Below are 14,676 nucleotides of genomic sequence, written 5' to 3' on the forward strand. Positions count from 1 at the left end.
TGTAGTTCTAGTGTGATGACTGGCAAGTTATGTTATATAATTCAAATGAAGAGTCCATGCAGTGGGCTATAAATAGACCACGGGCATCATCCCAGGAATTGAGTGTCTTGAAGCCTGCTGTAGTTTAGTATGATGGAGGGAGAAGCTGTGTTTATAGACACCATCTTTGAGAGCGGGATTGAAGGCAAAAACTTTTCTTTGAAGTTGATGTATTTGCTAAAGGGAGATGGAACATTACAAAAAAATTGCAGATGTCAGGTCCCTTTAAAATGAATAATGGTGCTTGTTTATATCTGGCTCGGGTAGAGAGGTGACTCATCAGACAGCTCTGATATAATTTACAGTATTTATCCTGTTTCTTATTATAAGTCACAGGAGTACAAACACTATAGGCATACCTTTTAGCTGAATGATCACAATTTTATTTAACATGTAATACAATAATCCTCTGTTGATTGTTTGGTTATATTTGAAAATTAAAAATGATCTAAACACTCAAAAGAATGTTTTGATATGTCCACCTGGCTTTTGAATAATTTAATAAAATTGTAGATGTATAAAAAAATACATTCAACAGTTTAATGATTTTAGGCTTTTAATTGCAGAAATGTATCCATTAAGATAACACCTAGTCATCACAGAATATACAGATAAAATAAAAAGGTCAAATAAAAGAAGGCAGAAATCATTATAAAGTATAGTCATGTTTGCGAGTTGCAGATAATGCCTAAACCAGCCCTTTTCAACAGCAGAGCAAACTGGTTGTGGTATTAACATCATATACTATTACACATAGTTTGTATTTTATATAATCATAAACAGTTACATTATTATATTATTAATTTATTCTTATATAGCTTATATTATTAATTTATTTTTATATAGCTATTTGTATAAATGTGTATAATATTCAAAATAGACTACTGAAACATTAATTTTTCCCCATTACACATGGCACATAGTGAAAACCATTTCATCTCATTTTGCATACTACAACATAACACAGTCTAAGATTAGTGTTAATATTTCAGGCCTGTTTTAAAGCAGTGGTATATGCTAATGAGGTTTGACTTATAAGTAATGCATTTGGGGGCGGCTTCCCAGACAGGGTTTAGATTATTCAGCACTAGGCCTTATATTGGGACTAAGCCTATATTTAGGTAGTTTTTACAAACAAACCTTACAAAAAACAATAGAGGTGTGCATCTTAAGCCAAAACAATGGCACTGATATATGTTAGGATATGTCAGTACAAGGTGTTTTTAAATTAAGGCAGCTCAAATATGCACTTTAGTCTAGGACTAGGATAAGTCTTGTCCGGGAAACCCCCCTAGGTGTGTACGCACTGGCACAGCATTTCATTGCATTTGCTTCCACAGCAGCAATTTAAAATACTTTCTGGTTGTAGTTACTTGACTTCCACAATATTTGGTCCTTTATGTATTATTTACACTGAAGCAGTTAAGTTTCAGCAAGTGTAAGAAATATACCGTACGTAAACTGTATATCTATATTCTAACGAAATGTTTGTTCACCAAGTGCCATGTAATCCACCTATTAACGACACAGTGATATTAATACACAATTATGCAGGTATACAAATATAGATTTCTTTATACATGTATATGTATAAATATAAATTAATAAAAATACATAATTATGCAGGTATACAAATATAGATTTCTTTAAACATGTATATGTATAAATATAAATAAATGAAAAAATATTATTATAAATATATTATTGCACATATATATAAAACATATCAAAATATTTTTAATATAGACCATGTAGCTCCCACCTCAAAACAAGTGCTAACTAAACTGCACTGAACTAGCAGCATTTAGTAAAATATGTAGCAAGCTTCATAAATCATGCGTTCATTAATACGTTCTAGCTGGTGTAAAGCATCACATCCGAATTACAGGAGAAACATACAAAGCCATTCAAGCTATAAAGCTGGCATCAGTAGCAGGAATAAATGGCTGGAAATAAAATGACCAGGTGGAACTTCAAACCTGTCGTAAAAATAAGGACATTTAAAAAGTCAAATCATCAATGGAAGACTTTCAAAAAAATTGCTACCGATACATACTATTATATAAATCACATCTGTAGTACAGAAAACAAATTGTTACATACCAGGATCAAACAGGCTCATTTCCCTTAGTACAAACATAATCACACCTGTAACCAAATCATTTGAAAAAAATTATACAAATATAAAATCTTGATTATACAAAAATTATAATAATATTATTTCATAGTACCCCACGGGTTAGGTCGTGTCAGCTCACCTTACTTTGGCTTGGTTAGTTTTTTCCACTTAAGTTAAGTACCACTTCAGAGTGGGAGGGGATTATACACTCTACGAAAGGATGTGTTAATTTTAACACATTGTTTTGTGTTTAACTATTTAACACACTATGTGTTATTTTAACACATTATGTGTCATTTTGTTTTGAGTTTGTGAAATTTAAGAGACAACACAAGATGTGTTAAAACAACACAATGTGTGTTGTTCCAAAAATTACACAGGAGACGTTTTAAAGGGGTCATATGATGAAGATGTTAGCCTTGCCACTTTGTAGGTTTGAGTAAAAATGTGTCGTTTTGGGTGTGTTTTTCAAAATGCAAATGAGCGGATAAAGTGCAAACACTGATCACAATGATGGTGGTTTGTTGTAATTCAAACTCAATTGTGCTGTCAAGTCCTTCTTTTTTCTCTCTTTCTCTCTGCACTAAACGGCAGTGCAGTGGTTGGATAGTGCAGATTAAGGAGGCGGTATTATTCTAATAAGATATCCTTATGACATCATAATGAAAGCCAAATTTCAATGACATATTTTTGCTCACACCTACAAAGTGGCAATGCTAACATTTTCATCATATGACCCCTTTAAGATAAAGGAACATGCCCACATTTTGGGAATTTAGCTTATTCACCGTATCCGGAGTTAGATAAGTCCATACATACCATTTCTCATCTCCGTGCGTGCCGTAACTCTGTCTGACGCAGCCCCCCCACTAGCTTAGCTTAGCACAAAGACTGGAAGTGAATGGCTCCACCTAGCATACTGCTCCCAATAAGTGACAAAATAAAGCTGTTACAGTTCACTGTATGTATGTATACTGTTAAAAGATGGCTGTGTCTCATACAGTTGTGTTCAAAATTATTCAACCCCAACTGAAATTGATTGTTTTGGCCGGTTTGACATTGATTTTGATCATTCAGTCATCCTGCTTACAATTACATCAAAGAGGCATTTGTAGGTCAGACAAATATAACATAACATTTATAATGAAATAACCACAAATGTCTTTTCTGTGCTCACATCATTATCAGTTTTATTCAACCCCCAAGTGACATTCAATCTTAGTACTTAGTACAACATCCTTTTACAGTTAAAACAGCTTTTAAACTTGAAGCATAGCTTGACACAAGTGTCTTGCAGCGATCTACGGGTATCTTCGCCCATTCATCATGGGCAAAAGCCTTCAGTTCAGTCACATTCTTAGGCTTGCGCACTGCAACTGCTTTCTTTAAGTCCCACCAGAGGTTCTCAATCGGATTTAAGTCTGGTGACTGCGATGGCCACTTCAAAATGTTCCAGCCTTTTTTCTGCAACCATGCTCTAGTGGATTTGGAGGTATGCTTGGGATCATTGTCCTGTTGAAAGGTCCAACGTCTCCCAAGCCTCAGGTTTGTGACGGACTGCAACACATTGTCATCCAATATCTCCTGGTACTGAAGAGAATTCATGGTCCCTTGCACACGCTGAAGTTTCCCTGTACCTGCAGAAGCAAAACAGCCCCAAAGCATGATTGACCCCCCACCATGCTTCACAGTAGGCAAGGTGTTCTTTTCTTCATAGGCCTTGTTTTTTCTCCTCCAAACATTGCGTTGATCCATGGGCCCAAACAGTTCTAATTTTCCACAGAACACTATCCCAAAACTTCTGTGGTTTGTCCACATGACTTTTGGCATACTGCAGTCGACTCTTCTTATTCTTTGGAGACAGCAAGGGGGTGCGCCTGGGAGTTCTGGCATGGAGGCCTTCAGTACGCAGGGTGCGCCGTATTGTCCGAGCAGAAACTTCAGTACCCACATCTGACAAATCTTTTCTCAGTTCCTCAGCAGTCACACAGGGACTTTTTTCCACTCTACGCTTCAGATAGCGCACAGCAGTCGCAGTTAGCATTTTTTTTCTGCCACGACCAGGAAGCGTTTCAACAGTGCCCTTTGCCTTGAATTTGCGGATGATGCTTCCTATGGTGTCTCTTGGTATGTTTAACATCTTTGCAATCTTCTTATAGCCATTGCCTTTCCTGTGAAGATTAATCACCTCTTCTCTTGTCTTCCTGGACCATTCTTTTGACTTCACCATGTTTGTAACCACACCAGTAAATGTTTAGAAGGAGTTGAGTATCACAGTCATTTTAAAGCTGCCTAATTGGTGCTTATTAGGCTTTATTGCTGTTCCCTGACATCCATAGGTGTTTTCAATACCTGATTGAAAACACTTCAATGAACCTCTGTTCTTCAGAGTGGTAGTTCTTTAAGGGGTTGAATAATTGTGTCAATGAAGAATTCACAAAAGAAACATTTACTACTATATTACAAAACCAATTGATGTCATTTTAGTTGCATATGGTTCTTTAAGAAGTCATTGTAGGATTTCATTCTGAATACAATTACAAATGTACACTAATTCCCTAAAACCCTTAACAGCATTGGGGGGTTGAATAATTTTGAACACAACTGTATGACCTTGTTATTTGTACACGGTGTGACTATACAAATCACAATATATAAATAGGAAAATGTTCGCGCTAGTTTGTCACTTATTGGGAGCAGTTTGCTAGCTGGAACCATTCACTTTCAGTCTTTGTGCTAAAGCGGGGGCTGCGTCAGACAGAGTTACAGCACGCACGGAGATGAGAAAGGCATGCAAGGACTTATCTAACGCTGGGGGTTACGGTGAATAAGCTAAATTCCCAAAATGTGGGTGTGTTCCTTTAAGGACAACACATTAGATGTGTTGTCCTTAACTAGACACAGGATGTGTAATTTTAACACTATTCCTCTGTCTCATATCACAGTTTCTGTACAAACACCTATGGCGTTAGTTGACGTGATCCGCTAAGTTGTAAAAATGCTATGCACAAACTGCAAGGAAAACACTGCGGTGTTCCTGATTCTCAGTCTGTGGAGGGTTTTTTACGTACTACATACTGTACCTAGTAGAAAAGCCCCCAAAAGTAAGCTGACCCAACCCGTGGGGTACTATGCAATGTAAAAGTACCTACACTCTAAAAACAAACGGTGCTATATAGCACCAAAAGTGGTTCTTTGCTCGTAATCATAGAAGAACCATTTTTAGTGCCATATAGCACCGGTGAAGCACCTGTGTAGAACCATATAGTGCTATGTAGAACCAAATGTGGTGCTATAGTGGTGCCATATGGCACCTATATGGTTCTACACAGGTGCCTCACCGGTGCCACACGGCACCAAAAACGGCTCCTCCATGGTCACGATTCAAATCAACAGCCTTGGTGCTATATAGCACCGTTTGTTTTTTTAGAGTGTACAAACATTGCACTTGTCTAATTTTCCGCAACTTTATTAGAGTAACTCACGTTTTTTTGTTTAATCTGCAAACAAGAAAGATGATAATTGCAGACAGAAGTAAAGCCCCTGCAGTCACAGAAACAGCGATCAACCAGATAGGAACATCTAAAGAGAAAAAACAAAAAAAGAAACAATACAGATATAAATCTATTGATTCCAGAGACAAACTTAAGTTATATGAATACAGTAACAGCAAAGATAAGTTATTGATATCTTTCATCACCATAGTCCATGTGTTCGGCAGGCGTCACATTCCCCGATACAGGCTTATGTGTAGCTTGATATCCCTGTACTAAATACAAAACAAATCAATAATTACTATCAAAGGGGTCATTAATTGAGATATTAAATTCCCTTGAATGTTTGACATAAGAGGACATTCTACTTTTTGTTTATTTCTGTACAATCAACAATTTAGGTATTGTGCTGGGTTCTCTAATATATTGTACAATCTGCATCTAAAGCTCTGCTATAGACTAGAGATTATTAACAGATTTAAAGAGTCAATCAATCAATGAAGCTTACAAGAGCATGGCAGTCTTCCCTGGACCTACAATACAAATAACAAAAAAGAGAGAGTTCATAATGAAACAAAGTGCTTCAAGTAATATCAGTTCAGTTGTGCAAACAGAACTATATAGGCATACCATAAATCGCATTACACTTACATTGATCTGCGGGCAGGTGAAAAAATATTCAAGAAAAACAGGTGCAGCCTCCACGATGATGGCTGTGCTTGCTGTAGCATTTAGAATCGGGGGTGCAAAGTTTGTTTCTCCATTGCTGTCATAGAATGCTGTTACATTGTTCTGATCAGAATGGAGACAAAAGGAATAACAATGAATGTGGAAATAGATAAATGAATTTATAAAAGTAATGTATAAGCAGGCAGTTCTTAAGATATAATATACATTGACTAGCCACTGAGTATCACAGTCATGGATTTCGTCTGTGATGTCAGGCGACAATCTGAGGTGGATTTGTCCACCATCCAGTCTGCTCCCCAAACACTCCAACTCAGCTGGGAGTCCAGATGTACGCAGAAAAAAACACGAAAGCACAGCCAGAGCTAAAAGACAGCATAAACAAAAACGTAAATACAGTATTGCTTAAACTGTTACATTACATTTCCACACTCATGCTTTGACGCAGTGCTTAAGTGAATGACACATGCTAAGAAGCTAAATTATATCTTAGGGATTTACCTCTAACTGTGGGTTCACACCAGTGGCGAGATCAAAGATTTGCGCAAGTAGATTACATAGAAAGTCAATGCAAAGACGCGATCAGACGCGTCATCGCGCATTGGGCAGTGTGATTGCCGCAAAAACATGCGCTATTCGTATCAAACGCGCCTTCGCACAAGTTGAAAATATTTACCTCAAGCGAAAAATTAGCAAGTTAAATACCGCGAGTAATCTAGAGCAAGCAACGCGATGCTACGTGTTTGGTGTGTACGTAGCATTAAGCTACAGGCTTTCATTTGGAGTATTTGAAAGTTAATTTCATAGCTAAAGGCCACGAGAGCAGCTTATGGTACTAGGTTCCATGTCGAAGTCGTCCTCTTATTGGTTTAAATATACAGGATTTGCAGATGATGTTTGTGTGTCGTGATCTTAAACAGTGTACAATGTGATAACAATATGCTTCATCAAGAAGATTGAATAACTGCTGTATATTTAAAAGTATGCAAGGCATTTTAACGTGTTTGCTATTGTTGTTAAACTTTAAAGACTTTTGTGAATGATGGTTGCACACCGGTCACCGGTCTGTTATTGTGGCCCCTAAACATGACGAGGCACAAAGCAAAACGTGATTGGTTGCTTTGCATGTCAGTCATATTGCCTTTGGGCGGTCCTTGACCATTCGTAGTGGCCATGGTCCCCAGACCTTCAGGGGCCGCTACGCGAGATGGTTGTTGCTGTAATGCAGTGGTTCTCAATCCTGCTCCAAGAGGCCCACCGCTGTGCACATTCTGCATGTCTCTCTTATCTGATGGACAATAAGATATCTGCTAATGAGCTGATGATTTGAATCAGCTGTGTTAAACAAGGGAGACACACAAAATGTGCAGAGCAGTGGGCCTCCAGGACCAGGACCGAGAACCACTGCTGTAATGGGACTGTAATTGGGAAAACCACTTTCTCCACAGACTGGCACTGGGTGTAATAGCTTTTCAATTATGATTCATTCATTATAATTATAGACATTTTAACATAATTTTAAATGGGCAATTTTGTTGTAATCTGTAGGGAACTAAAAGGCATTTAAAGCTTCAGGGAAATCTTTTTAAAACAGCAAGGAAGTGACAGACTTATTATATGCCTTATGCTAGTGAAAGCTCTGGCTGTGTTTAAACAGGACAGGATGCTGTGTGTGGCTGTAAACACTGACCAGGACTCTGTAGTTGTACATCTGCATTGGTCAAAGATTATTTTATTAATGAAACAGTCATAATTCATTACATCCATTCAACTATAGAAAGAAGAACTGGACCACAAATCTGTTTTAAATGTTTGTGTGTTGGAATATAATATCTACTGTAGGAGGCATTTGGCCTGTTAAACAACCCACAGTAATCTGAGTTTGAACTGTTTAAATTGAGAAGCTCAGATGCTAAACCCTTTAAGTGCGTGTCTGACATATGTGCTTGTAAATGAGCATTGTTTTTATCAGATTCATAATGTTTTCTGCCAACAAAACGATATTTTTGAATGGCCTGAGGCCGGGATTAAGTGGATTTGAAGCAAAAGTGTTTAATGAACTTTGTGTGTTAAGAGCATTGGGTTATCTTATCTTATTTATAAAGGACATGACTTTTGGCAGCTTTTGCATTTGAGCTCCATAATTAGCAAATCTAACCAATAGCACTCATGACAGCAGCAACAACACAACACAACACATCCCAACCTATGTTGCATCAGGCAGGGGGTTTCCAAAATAATAGAATATTACAATTGCATCCTAGTTCACCTTTTTGGACTGTGCCTTCATTTTAAGTACTGTTAGTGTTTTTGTAATGGTATATACTTTTTAGTGACAAATAGTGGCATTTAAAGATCGAAACAGGAAGGTATATTATGGTATATTTTCAAACAGGAAAGGCGACTATGTCTTTCAATTTATTTTTTATCAAGCAATGAAGGGATAGTTCAGCCAATAATGAAAACTACACCATGATTTACTTACCCTCAAGCCATCTGAGATGTATATGATTATCATACACACATAATTCAAGGGGCTCCAAAGGGTTAACAAAGACCTTTGTGAGGTTAATCAATCCGATTTTGTAAGAAAAATATCCATATTCAAAATTGTATCAACTGTAATAACTAGCTTCAGTTAAAGGTGCAATTTGTAAGATATTTGCAGTAAAATCTCCAAAAACCACTAGGCCAGTGTTATATATTTTGTCCAGCTGATTACCATCAATATCTGTAATGTTTTCAACTACTTGTAAATCGTGAGAAAATTTCCATTCAAAACATTGACACGGGGCAGTGCAGTGTCCTGTCAATGACGTTAATATCCATGTGACCCTTTGTCACCGCCTTTACTGACATAAACCACATGACCACACTGATCGAGCTCGAAAAAAATAAAATGGCGGCCAAGGAAGCGGCTGGAGCACAAATTTAGTGAAAATAAACGTATATTTTCACTTTTTAAGCATTTTAATTGCATTTCTAGCGAGAAATTAGTATTGTAGTTTTCAAATATGTGATTAGTTATCAAAAAGGCGCTCTCTGTTTATATTTCAAACACGCTGCCTTTGAAGTGCGTCGGAAAGCCTTTCTCTGAGCGGCCTTCAGGCCTCCGAGGCCGAAGTCATTTCCTCATGAGGCAGCGAGGCCACAAGTCCTCACAGTCTTCACTGCCTTGAGTTTTCGGACGCAGCCAGTGTCGTGGACAAATGCTGAACTATGCGATAGCGCCTGTCAGGCTACGCGCTTGCTTATGAACTTATGGATATCTCTGTATCGTCTGCCGCTGGTTGTGTCAGCTCCTGTAAGCGTACGGGCCAACCAAACGACCCAAGAAGAGTTTGGAACAAAACGAGAGAGGATCAATTTGTTGTTGCATTATCTGGATGGAGAGAGCTTCACGACAACATTTAACTAGACCGGGATTCTGATCCTGCTTGTGTTTTACGCGATGGGTGAGTTGTTTTGATTCGTAACCCTTCAAAAAACGTATGCTATTATATTGATCACAACATTAGTGTGTAGATTGTAATCAGCGCGTCTTCCCGCGGACGATATACACATCAAAAGGTATTGTACAGCAATATAAATGGTCATTTTAAGACACTTCACAATAAGATTTGTACTGTCAATACATTATGTGAAAAATCATTGTAGATTGTAAGTTGAAAACTTAATTCTGTGCTGTGTTTGCCATCGAATTTGGACTAATACTGTAATATCAATATGACTAACAATTTCGTTATGAACATCACATATAAACTTACATAATGAAATAAACATGTCATCAAACGCAACATTTATAACTTGATTACCTTATCCATCAACGTGATTTCTCGTTCGCGTCTGATTGATGGCCATCAGCGGTTGAGTTAAAGACTACAAATCCCATAATTCCACGCTGCTTCAGAGCGTCAGTAAACAACATCATTGTTTTTGTTTGATCTGGCGCCATCTTGCGGCGCATAAATACAAATTGTATCTTTAACGGCCAAGGCACATTTATGAAGCTTCTATACTCTTTGAAGAGAGTTTTCACTGTATGACAAAGGACGTAACGTAAAATGCATAGTGATGAATGCAGATGCGCAGAGAAAAGATTACAAAAATTGCCAGCCACAAATCTAAAACGAGGATTTTAAAGAAAAATGGATTTTAAAGTAATCAAAAGATTGCCATCATGAAACAATCGTCGCGATTTATGTGATCGTGGCTCTTCATGTCGTGCAATGAGAGAGGTTCGAAGATGGCCGTTTTCCCGGTCTTGCGTCCAAATATAGCCTACGATAGTTTTCTGACAGTGTCAGAAATTCGGCATGATCACCGCAAAGTGTGTTTGCTGCTACGACCTGCGCGCTGGTATTTGTTAACCACGAGCGCATGATGATGACGTTTGATCCTGTTTATGATATGCATTTCAAGGAGTTGTAGCAATACATCCCTCGTGTTTAAAATATAAATATCTGAGGGGTTTTTCCCCGCCTGGTAAGCCGACCGGATGTGACGTGGGGGGCGTGGCAGCATCGACGATCCCATTTTTTAATTCGAAGTTTGAGATTGTGACTTAATTTCGATCGATTTCGAAATCGTGACACCCTGTAGGCCTGTCGTACCCGAGTTTAAACGATCCATCTTATAGAAGGACAAAAATCCTGCAGTGTATTCCGGGCTTTACACCTATACACTACATCATACACTGTAAGCTCCCTGTCATGAATGCGCTTAAACGTTACTGGAAGGTAGTTATAATAGTTTACAAGGTTTTAAATATGGATATGTTTCTTACAAAATCAAATACATTTCCTTTGGAGGCCTTATTAACCCCTTGGAGCTGTGAGAATAACTACTGTTTCTGTTAAAGATGGATGCACTTGTTTTGCCTTAAATCAGTGACACTACTAGGACATTTTCTAATTTAACTCCTATTGTGTTCGTCTAAAAGATGATAGTCATTTGCATCTGGGATGGCTTGAGGTAATGGGGTCATTTTAAAGTGAACTATCCCTTTAATAGACCCCTTCAAGGTTTGTAAACATTGAATGACTATCGGGTGCGCGCGCAGCACGGGGTCGAACTGTTCATACCATTTAGGCTTTATAATTTAATCTAACAGTGCTTAAAAATGATGACTTACCTCAAATGAAGTGAGCACTACAAACACAAGCCTCTTTGATCTTTGCATTGTCCCAGTCTGCACGTTAATTGCTTGCAGACGCAGATGTTGTATTTTTTTGTTTTTGAGATTCTGCATGACTCGCGAAAACTTAACGGAAGACCTGATGCGATTTTCACAGCCCACGACGTAAGTAGGCATTTTTGACGATACCGAATAATACGCAACTGAATCTGCTGTAATGAATTTTCTGACCCCGACATGCGCAGTGGGAACAGCCTGTGACGTGAACCGTGAAGGGGTCTATAAATGTGACTGTGACATAATATTGTGAGGCATTGACTTGGATGCTTTCCTTCCCCTGCTGAAAAAAACAGCATCAAACCAGCATGGACCAGCATGGGAATTATGCTGGTCTATGCTGGTTTAGCTGGTGGTCACCAACATACCAGCACCAAAACACAACATATGCTGGTATGACCAGCATGGGATTTGATGCTGGTTTAGCTGGCGCTAATGCTGGTGCTGATGCCGGTTTAGCTGGTGTTCACCAGCAAACCAGCACCAAAACACAACATATGCTGGTCTTGCTGGTATGCTGTTTTTTTCAGCAGGGTCGAAAGATTAACTTTCCTTTCTTGATTCTTCAGAATCATAACCCCAAAATGTGGCGACAAATCCTTGAAGTTATATCATAGTCATATAGCACAACTTGTAGACATGCCTGGGCATGCCTGGCTAAGCAGAGGCAGGTTAGCTCCTCCAATATTCAACTGCAGCCCCACAGCACCCACGATTCAGGCCACATGATTCATGCCAAAAGTAAGGTGCGGACAGCAGACGTTTTATGAGACACGCAAAAAATGCGTAAAAAATAATAAAAACATAACAGACACCACGGCTATAACATTTTTTTTTCTGGTATTATGTCATGAACATTTGTTTATAGTAGCCACTTAGTACCAATTGTGTGAACATCCTTCACATTTGATTTTTAAACATTAAACCTATCGTATAGACGGTTTCATCGGACGCACGTGCGCTGACGTGATACACATCTGGATCGGAGCTTTACTTCCGGTTTCGGTTTTTTTATGGTCGGACTAGTTGCTAAACTGATCTCTTGAACAAATGCCTCGTCAAAAATAACAAATGTTTTGGTTTCCTAGGTAATCTGTGTGTTGTTTTATTGCTTGTTATATAAATAAACGTTCAAAGAACTTTGTTGTTATTTATTCTGAGCGAAGTTTAGCGGAAGTAACGTGGGGACCACGACAGACGCTTGTTTATGTTGTTTAACCGTCTATAGACCGTTTCATCTGGCGCACGTGCGGTGACGCGATAAACGTCTGGTCCGAACTTTACTTCTGGTTTCTGTTTGTTTAATGGTCTGACTAGTTGCTGAAACTGAACTCTTAAACAAATACTCGTCGAAAATTACAAATATTTTGGGTTACCATGTGATCTATGTGTTGTTTATTTTGCTTGTTATATAAATAAACTACTTTAAAAGGACTTTGTTGTTATTTATTCTTCGCTGAGTTTACCGGAGGTTACGTGATGACCACGAAAGCCGCGTGTTTATGTTTTATGTATGAAACCGTCTAGAACAAGTATCACTTTGTTAATGTTTATCTGAATTCTAAAAAATTAAGTTTGACATTAAACTTTAAGTATTTGCTACCTAATCAACATTAAGTATATACCGATGATGAACATGAAGTAAATATTATATTTTAATAGCCCAATAGAAAACACTATGCAATGATGTTGCATTAGTTCAGTGCTTCTCAAATAGTGGGGCGGGACCCCCAGGGGGGGCTCGAAGCGACTCCAGGGGGGGCGCGTGAGACCCCGGAGAAAATACTTTTTCAGGAAGTGATTTTTTTGCACCGTCACTTAAAGACATTACACCCCAAACACGCTGATAAGCCGCTTGAGTTTTTTATTATTATTTATTGATTATATTTAATTTAATTTTTCAGTATCAAATGGTCAAAAAATATACTGTAAATAAGGATAGATTTTTTTATTTCAGGCAAATTGATGTATTTTAAGTCTTTTCTGTTACAGACTAAAAAACAATGTTAATAAAGTTATTCTTTGTTGTAAGTTGATAGATATTTCTTTTTTTGTGTTTTCTTTAATGTTAATAAGGATATAATGCTTTGCAGATGTGTCATTTTATAGACAAATTATACTATTTACAGTCGCGGCGGAGAGTTGGGGGGGGCGCGAAATGTTTACTTCTTCCTAGGGGGGGCGTGACAGAAAATAATTGAGAAGCACTGCATTAGTTAATGAAAATTAATGTTAATAACTCAACATATATATAATTATGTTTTAGTATTTCATATTGTTTTTGAATATTATACATATGAATCCCATTAAAATTGATTTAAAAATAAGAACGCTACAAAAACCATATATGGTCATCACTTCCGGCCTGAGACCTGGGCGCTGCGGGGCTGCAGCTGGTTATATCTCGGTTAGCTAGGAACTGTGTAAACCTGGCTGGACTTTTATCCAACATAAATGTTTTGTAATTGTATAGACCCATTTTAACAAAAGTTAAATTGGGATTTCTATTCTCCTGTTTCTCTTTAACATTAAGCAGGGTTTATCCTGCATAGAGAATTTGACGGTGTGTTTGTCAAACATCTTCACCGAAAACAATTGCAATTGTTCAATTGTAATAATGTTGCAACTGCAATTACATAAGCCACTGTGGGGATGCCATTGCAGTTACATAAGCCACTGTGGGGATGCCGTTTCATTATCATCACAGTGACATGATGATGACTAAGGAATGTTTTCAAGGAATGTTTTACTAGAGCTATATTAGGAGCTACACTAAAAAACTTATGGTTATGCATCTAATTATGTTTAGGGTGACCATGAAGTCACCATGAATATAGCCATAGATGCTGAAATGGCATTAAGATTAAATTAACATCTTTATCTATTCCAGTTATTCCAATCTACATAAATATAAGTGCTGTAATGTAAAATACCATTTTAAAGAATTTTGTTTACATTTTTCTGGCAACCGTTTTGGAAAGGACTTTTCCTGTGCTGAAATGACCCCTGTGTCCAAATTACTGATTGGTGTGTGTGAAAAATGTTTGGCTCAGAGCCTGCAAGTGCAAGTTATAACTCCATTGTTATGTTCATTAGAAGTGGGTGTAAACAACCTGTTCCTCAGAAGGGGTATCCCATAACTT

General features: G+C 37.8%; 1 long non-coding RNA gene across 2 annotated transcripts in view; it reads left to right on the forward strand.

Annotated features, from left to right (window-relative positions):
* The window catches only part of LOC129447943 (uncharacterized), a 102,179-nt gene that overhangs the window by 13,313 nt on the left and 74,190 nt on the right, over nt 1–14,676 (forward strand). The window lies entirely within an intron of this gene.

This window comes from Misgurnus anguillicaudatus, chromosome 10 (genome assembly GCF_027580225.2).
Source record: "Misgurnus anguillicaudatus chromosome 10, ASM2758022v2, whole genome shotgun sequence".
In the NCBI taxonomy this organism is placed as follows: Eukaryota; Metazoa; Chordata; class Actinopteri; order Cypriniformes; family Cobitidae; genus Misgurnus; species Misgurnus anguillicaudatus.